The sequence below is a fragment of the Paralichthys olivaceus genome, chromosome 2, assembly GCF_024713975.1.
Source record: "Paralichthys olivaceus isolate ysfri-2021 chromosome 2, ASM2471397v2, whole genome shotgun sequence".
NCBI classification, from domain to species: Eukaryota; Metazoa; Chordata; class Actinopteri; order Pleuronectiformes; family Paralichthyidae; genus Paralichthys; species Paralichthys olivaceus.
This window is the reverse complement of record NC_091094.1, coordinates 29,701,265-29,716,506: the sequence shown is the minus strand read 5'-3', so window position 1 is coordinate 29,716,506 and position 15,242 is coordinate 29,701,265. Positions and strand designations below refer to the sequence as shown.

Genomic DNA, 15,242 nt, shown 5'->3' with positions numbered 1-15,242 from the left:
ATTGGACAGTAAAAATTGTTGAATCTTGAATTGGCAAGAAAACATTCAGCCACTCAGCCCTTTATGGAATAGTTTGGACATGGCTACAGACAAATAACAAAGGCCGTGTCCAAGATGAAACACTAAAACACTTGACTTCTGCTAACGATAGTCTTTGGTTTCCACTGACTGCATTTCCATTGGATTTGCACTCAAAATCATTGATTTTTAATGGTTTGTGAGTGTAGGAATAATGGGGATTGTGACTTGATTAGGTGGGTGCAATGGTTTTTTCCGTCCACTAGATGGAGGTCATTGACCACGGATCACAACAGTTTTTCCAAGATTCAACATCTTGAGTCAACTTTATCAGTGTTCAAGTCAAGTCAACTTTATGATCAATAATGCCATATGTGCAGGAAGTACAGAGAATTGAAATAGCTTTTCCCTCTTATCCCCAGTGCAAACAGCATTCAACATGAAATATAAAATATCAAAAATTGAAGTCATTCAAAGATATAAACAGGCAGTGGCAAATCTAGACCATATCAAGAGTATAAATATGGCAGATATGGCGGGATGAACAGAATGAATGGTATAAATATAAACAGAATTATCAGTGGAATATAAATATGGCAGTATGTACAGAATTACAGTACTAATATAAATGTGATGCTCTCCCAAAAAAGTCCAGCACTACAAACCACCACCACCACGACTACAAATAACCTGAAACGTGCTCCTAACACTATTCTGGAGGAACGATTTGGGCCTCCACACTTGGTGAAACTTTCACTACTGACCATCCCATTCGCTTTTAATGGGGAGTGTTTTTCCCTGAATATCTCAGGGACCGAAGGTCATAGCTGCCGGGCACTGCCACCGACAGAAAGAGCACCCCTGAAAATGGGGGGGGGGTTTGCCAAACTAATAATAATATAGTAGTAATATGTGTCAGTTGTGCTGCTGCTGCTGCTTCAATCATTTCAGCTTTAAATACCTCGGGGTCCACTTCAGTGACAACCTCACCTGGACATTAAACGCCACACAGCTAGTCATGAAGGCTCAACAGCGGCTGTACTTCCTGAGGAGGCTGAGGAAGTTTGGGATGACTCCTAAGATCCTCAGCAACTTCTACAGCTGCATCATTGAGAGCATATTGACCAGCTGCATCACCGTGTGGTACGACAGCACATTTACTATGGACCGCAAACGCCTGCAGAGAGTGGTGAAGACAGCAGAAAAAATCATCAAGAACTCACTGCCCTCTCTGCAGAGCATTTACCACCGCAGGCAGGGTTCACAGGAGAGCTGCCTCCATTATTAAACTATGTCCATTTGTACTGTTTACATTTACATTGCATACATTTGCACTGCTCAGTTTTGCAAAATCCTCACCCTATTCACCTCATTACCCTTGTTTTCACCTTACTCTTAAACATGTTTCATATTCTTATTGTATTTGATGTCAATATTGTATTTGAATGTCAATTTTGGTCAGCTGGTTTTCCAGAAAGGACAGCACAAGAATTTCAATTCACAGGGGAACGTGTGTTCTCGTGTGTATTGGACAGTAAAAATTGTTGCATCTTGAATTGGCAAGAAAACATTCAGCCACTCTGCCCTTTATGGAATAGTTTGGACATGGCTACAGACAAATAACAAAGGCAGTGTCCAAGATGAAACACTAAAACACTTGACTTCTGCTAACAATAGTCTTTGGTTTCCACTGACTGCATTTCCATTGGATTTGCACTCAAAATCATTGATTTTTAATGGTTTGTGAGTGTAGGAATAATGGGGATTGTGACTTGATTAGGTGGGTGCAATGGTTTTTTCCGTCCACTAGATGGAGGTCATTGAACACGGATCACAACAGTTCTTCCAAGATTCAACATCTTGAATCAACTTTATCAGTGTTCAAGTCAAGTCAACTTTATGATCAATAATGACATATGTGCAGGACATATAGAGAATTGAAATAGTGTTTCCCTCTTATCCCCGGTGCAAACAGCATTCAACTTGAAATATAAAATATCAAAAATAGAAGTCATTCAAAGATATAAACAGGCAGTGGCAAATCTAGATGATATCAAAGATTCGCAGTTTGGACCCCTGACCAGCTAGAGCTCTGACATTTTGCACACTGGATCTCCTCTCACCCCAGAAGGCTCCATATGTGTTATTAAAGCTCTGGGTGTTGCAGGTCAAGAGATCTAATTTTTTCCACCTACCTCCTACCTCAGTTCGAGCCCAAAACCACCCAGGGGCCCCAAGTTTTCAGTAGAGGTTCCCCCGGGGACCCAGGAAGCACAACTACATTCGGGTCGCCGTAGCCGGAAGTTGTTTTTATAGTGTAAAATACCTGAAAAAGGGAGTATTTGAGTGAACGATAAATGGACACATACCTTTCTCAGATCATGTGTATTATGACTCATTATCAGGGTAACCACCTACCGTAAATACAAATGCCACAATGTGTACAATTACTGCTGAATATCTACCGAACTGAAATATTACATACGTCAATAGACTATACTGAAATATTACTATAGACAATGTACATCCAGACAGACATTTAACATGTCTTATCTGTCACCTAGCACTTGCATTCATCAAACAACTTTGGATACCAGTAATAAAGTAAACATAAGCATGTAAGATAAACAAATACAGCATTTCACAAAATATTCTTTAACTCGGCTTACTTCTAATATACTGATAATATATTGCAACTCACAATTTAGAACAGTACACTCACTCAGTAACGCAACTATTTCTGAAAAAATAAATTTAAAATAGCCTGCTTGCAACAACACTAGTCATATAGTTTTTCCACAGCCACGGTGTACTACTATTCCACAGACGGCGCACAGTTAGCATTGCAGGAGATTAATGTGCCTTATGTTGACTTAATCGTCGTCATGTAATTATCAATATTACTTCACGCTACACGAACAGACCGTATTACAAATAGTTTCCTGAGCACATATACACATTCACCTAACACACTGGTAAATATTAACCATTACTTTGAGGTACTGCTGTCAAAATGGAACTTCAAAAATTGGCTTAATTGATACCAAAGGTCACAAAGGTCACCTGGGCCCCTCTGCGGTTTTGGTGAAAATGGGTAATGCAGGCTCAAAGAGCCTCTCGTGACCAGTGGGTCAAATATGGGGCTCCTAGGCCCTTGGGAAGGCCCCGAAAGGGATCCTAATTTTCCCAAAAGCTCCAGAACCAAGAGGCTGCCAACCCAGTCACACTACCCAAGTTGGAAGCACCTTGTGAGGCATGCCTGCTGGACAATTGGTGGCACTTTTCCTAGATGTAAAATGCCTACAAGTTTCTGAGTCGTGTCTTTTTGGCCCCTGTTTAGGCCCCTGACCAGGTAGAGGGCTAAAATCCAAGAGACAACTCATGTAACATTGATAAGAAATTCACTCAAGCAGTGACTCCAAGTTACCAGATATAATGAAATTCCCTACTGACAGTCCTAACATATCACATTTACAGTGACTTGAGGTTACTCTGACCTTTAACTTCGAAGGGAATAAAATCGTTCATCTTTGAGTTGAAGTTACTGTTTTTACCAAGTTTGACGAGATTCCCATGAGCTGATCTTTAGATATCATTTTCAGGAAAAATATTAACATACTTTGTGAGAACACTGTGACATTTGGCCACCAAAATTGAATCCAATGTCATGCGAATGTTGGTGCCAAATGTGAAAGAATTCCCTCAAGGCATTTCGGATATATCGCATTTACAAGGCAAGAAGTGTGTTTTGTGAGGTCCTAGTGACCTTGCCATTTGATCTTTGACAACTGAATTCTATTCAAGTTATCATTGAGTCCAAGTGAATGTTTGTGCCACATGTAATGATATTTCCTTTGTATTCAAAACAATGCAAAGTCAAGTGAGCTTGACCTTTCGACCTTTGACTTACATAATGTAGTTGTTCATGAGATATCGCTTTCACATGAATGGGACAGACAGATGGATGGACAAGCTGAAAACATAATGTCTCTGGCCACACTGAAAGTGAAAATGGTAAAGAAATAAATATAGCAATACATGATGAATAATTTGTTCCCTGTTCTTTTAATTTACATGGATGATTTCTTGACAAAACAAGCCAACTCTATAAATGTGAACTGAGTGTCAGAAATTAACACGACATTCATAGCATCTGCAAACAATTTTCCCCCACAAATTTCTGTAACTTTCTGAGAATCTACTTCACAGTATATTGTAAAATATCATGCGTTTCAATACTCACATTATTGATGGAACCTCAGTGATGTCTACTGTCCCTGGCTCAGACACTCTCTCAAGCATCTACAGTACATGTCAAGACAGGTAATGGTAGAATTAAAATAACATTAGATATCTACAATTCATTTGAACTATTATAGTTTCAGAAATTCATTTTATTCCGAGTTCAGTCAGGAACTCTTTGTCATGATTTACCCATTTGTTGCAAATGGGGACACAGTTATGATTGGCGCTGAAGGCTCCATTCTATGGATGTTCCCTGGTTAGCCGAGCAGCGTGCTGAGATAAAACAGGGAACATATGCAGAGCCCCCAGTGGGCGTAGCAGGCAAGGTACCTTTGTTTAAGATGATTTACCACAACCGTGTTTGGACTCGGTGCTGTGGTGGCAGTTTCTGTGAAACAAGCACAAAGTCAAACACTTCTTTCTTTAAGTTTAATTCAGCATCTGCAGATGGACTCATTGGTACACATCACCTTAATGACATGCACAAATAAGCAAAGAACATAGGAGAATCTGTGTTCTTATAAATCACAGCCCCCTCCCACTAAGCATGCAAAGGTATATATTACCCTTCTGTATTTTCACTCAGTGGAGGAGACATCCTGTCCTTTTGTTTACATGTTCTGTGGATGACTCCCCCCTCCTGTGAGATCCCAGTTGTTTGATCCCAATCAGAGATACGAGATACCATAAAGTTGTGGTTTCTCAAGGCCATAAAACTCAAGTTTCTTAAGCCATCACCGTAAACCTTAAAGTTGCCCTTTTAGATGAACAATTTGGTCAACCATTTGGTCAGTCCTCCACATACATGTCTGTTTATGCATTTATACACACACAAATGTAAAATTTCCATTACAGTGCTAAAAGTGTTATAGCTTAGCAGGGATCAGTGAGGATGAGGTTGTATTTAAAGGGACCGCTTTGGTGAGAGAATGGGCTGTGATTGGTGGGTGACTGACGAGCACCCATAAACCTATCGGTATAGCTGAGCACATGACTCCGTGTCCTGCATGAACTAACACAATGCTTCATTAATCACAATTCTAGTTTAGGATTTCCACAATGACATTCTAACTTTAAACTTCATTTAAGGTATCTTGAATTGAGGCAAATTAAAGCTGACCTTGAATTATGATCAGTCAGAATCAAATTGTCATATATCACAAATCATAAACTGGATTTATTTTCATAATTAATTATGGATACAATTCCAAGGTATGTTGCAGAAATCTGGAATGGATATCTATATCATTGAGCATTGTACAAGAAGACAAGTAAATTATTTTTAAATAAACAGCATGGAACATGGACATGTTACTACATGTTCTACTGAATAAGGGATCAGCCACATGCTATCCGTAATACAAACAGCCATCATCAGGGACATAGTCATCAGAGAGATCATAGTTAATGTTCATCCCAAGGTACTTGTAGTTCTTTACAAAGTCTATCACCTGCCCCTTGATGATAGTACTCAGAGTTTGAGGGCTGATGCCTAAAACTCATGTCCTTGGTTTTTGTCACATTTAGTAGTAAAAATGCAGTCACAGCAATACAGATTCACAATCCACAATGGGACCATGGCTGTTCTCATCCGCATGGAGGAGACTGACTGTCACAGAGTCATCAGCAAGTTTGAAAAGTAATCTGTTGTCATGCCAGCTGCGGCAGTCATCAGTATACACATTACAGAGTGAAAAGACACAGGAGAAGACCCTGTGGATGATGACAATGCCTCTTACGTGCATTTGTTTACCCTCACTTTCTGTGTTACTTGTCAGTTGAAGCTCGAGGCATCATGCATGTATCCAAAATTATCTTTTCCAGGCACTATACTGGTACTGTAGTACCTACAAGTTATGCACGTTCCATTTTGCATGGGGACATTTAAAACAAACCAGTCTACAACATAGTAAAAATCACATGAAAATCAACTGCCCTCCTCATCTTTTCATATGTTTTTACTCCCCAATTTTTTAATGTGGATTTAGAATTTGATACTGAGCATAGCCGTGAAATTGGCTCCCCAATAGAAATGGTACAAGTTGTCAAATTAATGTTACCTACATAAATCCCCACAGATTTACAAAACATTCTCAGAACACAGTTTACATCAGAGTAAGGTATCACATTTTTTATTACTCACCTTATTGATGGAACCTCAACCATATTTACTGTCCCTGGCTCAGACTCTCTCTCAAGCATCTACAGTAGGTGTTTTCGTTCCCAAAACACAGTCTCTCTTGTGGTTTCAAGAGTCTGTAAGAGTAGAACATGAGGTAGAGCATTCAGCTACCAGGCAGACACCTTCTGTGCATTTAAGGTTAAACTTAAAACATTCCTTTTTGATAAAGCCTGGCTGGATCAGGTGAGTCCTGAAACCCCCCCCCCCCCCACACACACTCATTTATTTATTTTAATAAATGTCAATAACTATGTTATTGACGTGTCTTTTTTCTCCCATGTCCCTCTCTCTGTTTCTCTCTCATTGCAGGTATCTCTGACTCCAGAACTGAAGGAGAACAACTATTATTATTATTATTATCATTATTATTATTAACAACAATACTTAATTAATTATTATATTAATTGTTGCTGCTATCATTAATAATCAATAACTTCTTTACACTGTTATCGTTTACATTTTAACTAGTCAGAGCTGCTACCTGATGTTGCTCAAGTGTTCTGGTCTCTCGCCTCCCCCTCCCCACTGTTTCTCTGCTCACCCCATTTTTCTCTGCTCACCCCAACCAGTAGAGGCAGATGACCGTCCACATTGAACCTGGTTCTGCTAGAGGTTTCTCCCTGTATGTGAGGGAGTTTTTACTCTTCACAGTCACCAAAGTGCTTGCTCATTGTGGGAACTGTTAGGTTTCTCTATATTAAACAATATTTTAATGTCTTGACCTTCTATGTAAAGCTCCTTGAGATAATGTATATTATCATTTGGTGCTATACAAATAAAATTTAATTGAATTTGTAGCACCGGTATCACACCACTTACTGCGCCACTGGACCAGTTCTAGGTTCTAAGGCAGGGGTGGGGAACGTCCGGCCTCCGGGCCGTATACGGCCCGCGAGGCCATTTCAACTGGCCCGCAATGCAATACAATTTTTATATTTTATATCTTCATATATGCATACATGAATAAAAAAAAAATCAGGAAAAAAAATATATCGCCCGTCATTAGTTTTCCGAGAGAGAGTCCTATGTCCGAGTCAACGTCAGGGTCAGTGAACACAGCATGTGATGTACGTACCACTGCATTGGGTCGGAGTGACTGACACATGACAAGTACCGACACAAACAAGTGATGCATCATGGCGACTGTCAAGAAAAGGAAGGTGGACGGAGAATGCCGCGTATTTCAGGAAAAATGGACAAATGACTTTTTCTTTGTTGAAGTGAAAGGCAAGCCAGTGTGCCTAGTTTGTGGCGAGGCGCTTGCGGTGATGAAAAAGGCCAATGTCGAGCGCCATTACAGCTCGAAACATGCTAAACTCGACGAGTTGAAAGGACAAATGCGTTTGGATAAAATTAACGCTCTTCGTCGGAGTTTGGGTGCTCAACAGGCAGCTATCACACGGCCACAGACTGACAGAGAGAATATTACGCGTGCAAGTTTTGTGGTGAGTGAACTGATAGCCACGAAGCTGAAACCTCACGCTGAAGGAGAGTTCGTGAAGGAGTGCCTCGTAGCCGCCGCGGAGCTGCTAGCCCCCGACAAAGTGAAATCATTTCAAAGCGTCAGTTTGTCCCGGAGAACCGTTTCAGAAAGGATTACTGATATGGCGCAAGATATTGAAAAAACACTCAAGAACACTGCAAGAGACTTCGAGTATTTTTCTCTGGCCTGTGACGAGACAACAGACATCACACACACAGCGCAGCTTGCCATTTTTCTGCGTGGGATTACGTCTGAGTTTGAAACAAAGGAGGAGTTGCTGTCTTTGCAAGCCATGCATGGCACTACTAAAGGTGAGGATTTGTTCAATCAAGTTATTGTGGCCATGAACAATTTTGAACTGCCATTTGAGAAGTTGAGCGGCATCGCCACTGACGGAGCTCCCGCAATGGTTGGCGCGCAAAAAGGATTGACTGCTTTAGTCAAAAAAGAAATGAGCCGACTGAGTCTGGATCCAAGTGATTTAGTTGTATGCCACTGTATCATACATCAAGAGAGTTTGTGTGCACATTCCCTGAAGCTTAACAATGTGATGACAACAGTTGTGTCCACCATAAACTTCATTAAAAGCAGAGGGCTGAACAACCGCCAGTTCAAGGAGTTACTCAGCGAGCTTGAGTCAGAGTATGGTGATCTGGTTTATCATTGTGAAGTGTGATGGCTGAGTCGTGCAAATATGCTCGCACGGTTTTATACACTGCGGGAAGAAGTCAGACGCTTCATGGAGATGAAGGGTGGACCTGTCATGGAGCTCAGTGATGGCAAGTTCCTCCGTGATCTGGCCTTCATGGTGGACATCAGCAAGCACCTGTCAGAGCTAAAAATCAAGCTGCAAGGTCCCAACCAGCTCATCAGCTCTCTGCTTTCAAATGTGAAATCATATGAAGTGAAGTTAAGGCTGTGGCAAGGACAGCTGGAAAGGGGAAACACTGTGAACTTTCCCACCCTACAAGAACAAAAGCCTGATGTTACGACTGAATATGCTGGTGAGTGTGCAAAACTCATCCAGGCACTTGATGAGAGGTTTCATGATGTGAAAAATATACAAAAGGAACTCGACGTGTTTGCGACACCATTTAATGTGCAACCGTCTGATGTGCCAGACAACCTCCAAATGGAAATAATTGATCTGCAAAACAACAACGAGCTCAAAGCCAAGTACCACAACCTTTCTCTGCTGGACTTTTACAAACTGTATGTTCGTGCTGAGGATTTTCCCATCCTGAGGAGACATGCCCTGAAGTTTGCATCTCTGTTTGGGACAACGTATCGCTGTGAACAGTTCTTTTCAAAACTGACTCTTGCAAAGACTTGCTTCCGCTCAAGACTGACTGACTCAAACTTGGAAAACCAGCTTCGAGTAGCATCATCATCACTGCCAGTTAATATCAGACGCCTTGCTAGAGAAAAACAGTTCCAGCCATCACATTAGGTGAGTCTAGACATGCAGCAAACATGAGGCTTAGTAACGCAGCAGTTATAGACTTTTTTTGTCTTTTTTTTCATCTTTAGTTATGTGTTCATAATGGTATGGCCCTCTGAGGACTTTGGAAAAATTGAAAGGGCCCTTGATGTGAAAAAGATTCCCCACCCCTGTTCTAAGGAGTGGGAAGCAAGACTAATCACACCAGAGACCGTTGCTCTAAGTACAAAAGGCCGGCAATTTACTGAATGCAAAACACACATATAAAATACAGTACACAAAACAAAACAAATACCCTGCAGGTTCCTAATACTAAGGCAAGTATAATTGAAAAGAGTATTTCACTTTTTCCTTTCGTAGCTAATCTAAGTTAAGTTAGACCAGTCTTTTTTCTCCTCAGTTCAATTTAGTCCGAAAAAAATAACAAATCAATCAGTTCAGTTCAAACTAGTTCCTGATACTCCTACCACTGAGTCACCATACGCCGAAGATTTCCTCACTGGCGCGAAGGAGTAGATGAGTTGAAGGTGAAGGTCTGGGTCTGGCTCGCCATCTTGAATCCCGTCTGTGTGTGCACAGTCCTTGCTCCGACCCAGCTTCAAACCGAGCAAAAACCCTGACCTGTGTAACATGTCATAAACACAAATAATCTCTTTTTAAATCCTCAAATCACACAATTAAATGTTTCACAGTTTCTGAGTTGTAACGTTACTGCTGCGGTGTTTTTTCGTCTCAAAATGGCAGCGGAGCGGTCTCTTTCAACTCACGGCTCCGTCTCCCACACAAACTACAGCGCATACCTTTCATTTATACAGCTTACACACACTTTTGTAACATTTACAGTCTTCATAAACCCAAAAAAATAACTGATAAACAGGTTATGACGGAGCATTTCCTTGTGAATAGCTACGTTTTTAGCATTAGCTTTCCGCTAAAAAGGTACAACGCAGCAAAATTGCAAGAAAATAAACACAAAACTCACCAAAACCGGTGTGACTTAGTTCTCATAAAATCCCCGTCAGTTCCCGACCAGGTAAGTTATATTTTTCAACTGCTAAATCAACTTTTTTCACTCTTTTTTATGCTTATTAATCGCAGCTCGTTTTTCTCCGTTTTCTCCTCTGCTCTCTCCCTATGGTCTCTGCTGCAGCATCACGCAGGCGCTGCGTTGAGTGTCACTAGTCCCTTAAAGGGGCAGGCATGAAATTTCTGTCAGCATACTTTTAATCTTAAATAGACATTAAATTATTGTTGTATGAACATTTCTAATTAACTTTGATGAATTGACTTACATAAAATGGATCACTAATTTTAAACTTATTTATGCAGCCTTTAAACTATTTATTCTTATTTATATCATATCTTGACATGGGTTACAAATTGAATAGGTGATGGGATAATAATAGTAATTAATTGAGCAGTAGTCAAAGTCAAAGTCAAAGTCAAAGTAGCTTTATTGTCAACTATTTCACATGTAAACATACAAAGCAGTCGAAAGAACGTTTCCCACTCTCCCCACAGTGAAACATATAAAGTGCACAGGCACAACAGATAAACAACAGATAAACATTACATTACAGCAGTGCAAGTTAAAAGAGGTAAAAGTGATAAGTGATAAAAAAGTGATAAAGTGATAAAGTGATAAAGTGCAGAGACAGTTTGTTTCAGAGTCCTGAGTGATTTTTGGAGGGGGGGGGGGATTTCAGCCTGTTGTCAGATGGTCGGATATGGCTGGGGGGAGTGAGTGGAGAGAATTTAGCTTCCTGACAGCTTGGTGGATGAAGCTATTGCTGAGTCTGGTGGTGCGGGAACGGAGGGTCCTATACCTTCTTCCAGAGGGTAGGAGGCTGAAAAGGCTGTGTGCGGGGTGGCTGGTGTCCCTCGCAATCGAGGTGGCTTTCCGGGTGAGGCAGGTGGTGTATATGCTTTGCAAGGAGGGGAGTGGGGCACCAATGATCCTAGCAGCTGTGTTCACCACGCGTTGCAGTGCTTTTCGGCTGTATTCAGTGCAGCTACTGCTCCACACAGTGATGCAGCCTGACAGGATGATTTCAATGGTACCCCTGTAGAATGTGTTCAGGATGGGAGTGGGGGCTTTTGCTTTCTTGAGCTTGCGGAGGAAGTAGAGGCGCCGCTGGGCTTTCTTCGCTAGTGATGCAGAGTTGGTGGCCCAGGAGAGGTCCTCACTGATGTGCACCCCCAGGAATTTGGTGCTGCTCACTCGCTCCACAGCAGCACCATCGATGGTCAGTGGTGGGTGTTCAGTGTGTCTTCTCCTGAAGTCAACCACAATCTCCTTTGTTTTGCTGACATTCAGCAGGAGGTTGTTGTCTCTGCACCACGTGGTCAAGAGGTTGACCTCCTTCCTGTAGTAGGTCTCATCGTTCTTGGTGATGAGACCCACCAGAGTAGTGTCGTCCGCAAACTTTACCAAGTGATTGGTGCTGTAGGTAGGTGTGCAGTCGTGAGTCAGCAGGGTGAAGAGCAGGGGACTGAGCACACAGCCTTGTGGGGCCCCTGTGCTCAGTGTGATGCTGCTCGAGATGTTGTTGCCGACTCGTACTGCTTGTGGCCGCTCGCTGAGGAAGTCCAACACCCAGTTGCAAAGGGAGGTGTTGAGCCCCAGCTGGTCCAGTTTACAGATGAGTTGTTGTGGGATAATGGTGTTAAAAGCTGAACTGAAGTCTATGAAAAGCATTCTCACATGTGAGTCTGCTTTTTCCAGGTGTGTGAGGGCTGGGTGGAGAGCAGAGCAGATTGCGTCTTCTGTGGAACGTTTGGCCCGGTATGCAAACTGAAAGGGGTCCATGGTGGGGGGGAGGATGGTCTTGATGTGTGACATGACTAGCCGTTCAAAGCACTTCATTATGATGGGGGTAAGTGCCACAGGGCGATAGTCATTGAAGCAGGATGGAGCCGGTTTCTTTGGTACAGGTATGATGATGGAGGTCTTGAAATGTGATGGAACAGCAGCTTGACTCAGAGAAGTGTTGAAGATAACTGTGAAGATATCCTTAAGCTCCTCTGCGCAGTCCCTCAGTACACGGCCTGGAATGTTGTCTGGGCCTGTTGCTTTTCGGGGGTTGATAGTGGCGAGTGCCCTCTTCACACTTTCTGCAGACAGGCAAAGAGCCTGGTCGTGGAGGGGGGGGCTGGAGTTTTCTGTGGGCTTGTGTTGTTGGTTGCTTCAAACCTTGCAAAGAAGCTGTTGAGGTCGTTGAGCAGAGAGATGTTGTCGTCGCAGGTCTGTGATGCAGGCTTGTAATCCGTGATGGTCTGGATGCCCTGCCACAGGCTGCGCGTGTCTCTGCTGTCCTTGAAGTGGCTTGTAATCTTTTTTGTGAAGTCCTGTTTAGCTGTTTTGATGCCACGGGACAGGCTGGCTCTCGCTGTTCTTAGGCCAATCCTATCCCCGGCTCTGAAGGCTTTGTCCCTGGCCCTCAGCAGCTGATGGACAGCTCCTGTCAGCCATGGCTTCTTGTTAGCCCGAGTGATGATGGTCTTTGTGTGGGTCACATCATCCATGCATTTGCGGATGTAAGAGCAAACAGTGTCTGTGAGCTCCTCATTGTCAATGAGGTTGTTGTGAGTGGCTGCTTGCTTGAACATGTCCCAGTCTGTTGTCTCAAGACAGTCTTGAAGAGCACTCATTGATCCCTCCGGCCACACTGAAATCTCTTTCCGAACCGGTTTTTCCACTCTCACTCTGGGCCGATATGCTGGCATTAGTATAACAGTGATGTGGTCAGAAAGTCCGATGTGGGGGAGGCTTTGTATGCACCTTTGTGTGAAGTGTAAACCAAGTCCAAGGTGTTTTTCTCCCTTGTTGGGAAATTAACATGCTGGTGAAGTTTGGGGAGTAGTGTTTTCAGATTGGCATGATTAAAGTCTCCAGCGACGATAGTGAATCCATCTGGGTGTGCTGTCTGTTGTTCACTGATGGCCTGATGTAATTCACAGAGTGCCGCATTCCTGTCACTGCTGCTGGAGGTTGGAGGGATATAAACCGCGATTATCAAAACCGCAGTAAATTCCCTCGGCAGGTAGAAAGGACGGCACTTTAGAATCATAAACTCCGCCAGTGGTGAACAGTGTCTGCATACTACCACAATGTCCTGGCACCACGCGTCACGAATGTAAACACAGACTCCTCCTCCGCGTTGTTTACACCCGTTAACGTGGGCTCTGTCCGCTCGATAGCATGTTAGCTGCTCAAGATGTACAGCAGAGTCGGGGATGTTGTCAGTTAGCCATGTTTCAGTGAAGACAAGCACACAGCAGTTACTCACTGTTCGGTTCGCTGATCTCAGCAGTTGTATGTGGTCCATTTTGTTGTCCAGGGATCTTACGTTGGCCATGAGGATGGATGGTATGGCTGGGCGAGTTGGGCTAGCCGCTAGCCTGGCTCGGATACCTCCACGCTTGCCCCTCTTCTGCACTCTCGCACACCGCTTCCGACGTCTCCTGATCGGGGCTGTAGTCCGGTGTGGGTCCGGTGTAGTCCGGTGTGGGTCCGGTGTGGGTCCGGTGTAGTCCAGGGCTGGCGAAGTAGTCCGAGCTCCTTGATTGTTTTCTCTGTTGTAGTGTCCAACACGTTGTTATTGTTGCTTTTACGGATGTTCAGCAGAGCCTGTTGACTGTACTTGTAATCCAACGCATACAGACGAGACGAACAAGACAAACTTTCGGACAAACACTTATTAAGTAAACAAAACACCGCTTTTTCGGGAGCGTGGGTGGTCGCTGCGTCTACACGCGCCGCCATCTGGGCCGCAATATATTCAGTAAACTGTACAAAAATTGATATTTATTAAAATAAATAAATGAGTGTGTGTGTGTGTGGGGGGGGGGGGGGGTTAGGATTAGGGGTTAGGGGTTAGGGTTAGGGTTAGGTAGGGGGATAATAGCCAAGCGTGTCGGCGTCCGGCTCGGTGGACACGTAATTTCCCGGGGTGCGAGAGACTCAGGACTTTGGCTACCTCCCCATTTTCAGGGGTGCTCTTTCCGTTGGTGGCAGTGGCCGGCAGCTACGACCTTCCGTCCCTGAGATATTCAGGGAAAAACACTCTCCATTATAAGCGAATGGGACGGTCAGTAGTGAATGATGCAGCAGTAGCAGCAGCACAACAGACCCATATTACTACTATATTGTTATAAATATGATTATTATATAGTGTTATTATTATTACATACACACAGAGAGATCCAAAGTGTGTTGTTATTATTACATTATTACATACTAGATATTTTATATTTCATGTTGAATGCTGTTTGCACCGGGGATAAGAGGGAAAAGCTATTTCTATTCTCTGTATGTCCTGCACATATGGCATTATTGATCATAAAGTTGACTTGACTTGAACACTGATAAAGTTGATTCAAGATGTTGAAGCTTGAAAAAACTATTGTGATCAGTGGTCAATGACCTCCATCTGGTGGACGTAAAAAACCATTGCACCCACCTGATCAAGTCACAATCCCCATGATTCCCACACTCACAAAGCGTGTCCGCGTCCGGCTCTGCAGACATGCTATTTCCCGGGGTGCCAGAGACTCGGGACATTGGCTACCCCCACCCCCCCATTTTTAGGGGTGCTCTTTCCGTTGCTGGCAGTGGCCGGCAGCTACGACCTACGGTTGCGGAGATATGGGCGAAAAACGACTCCCCGTGATAAGCGAATGGGACGGTCGGGAGTGAAACAGTGTGGAGGCCCAAATCGCTCCTCCAGAATAGTGTTAGGAGCATGTTTCAGGTCATAAGGGTTAGGGTGTCAGGGTATAGGGGCAAGAGGGGGTAAGAAGACGGCACAAACACTGAGATAAGCCATCCATCATGTGACCTTTGACCTTTGCGGAGGTCGCACGGGTCTGAA

The 15,242-nt window shown here is 43.3% G+C and overlaps 1 long non-coding RNA gene across 1 annotated transcript; it reads right to left on the bottom strand.

Moving 5' to 3' along the window:
* Positions 1 to 534: 534 nt before the first annotated feature.
* On the bottom strand, positions 535 to 4,246 carry LOC138405535 (uncharacterized). Its single transcript, XR_011239299.1, has 2 exons — positions 3,929 to 4,246; positions 535 to 2,344 (listed from the first exon to the last, which is right to left on the bottom strand). It is a non-coding gene; the product is annotated as an uncharacterized lncRNA (long non-coding RNA).
* Positions 4,247 to 15,242: the final 10,996 nt, after the last annotated feature.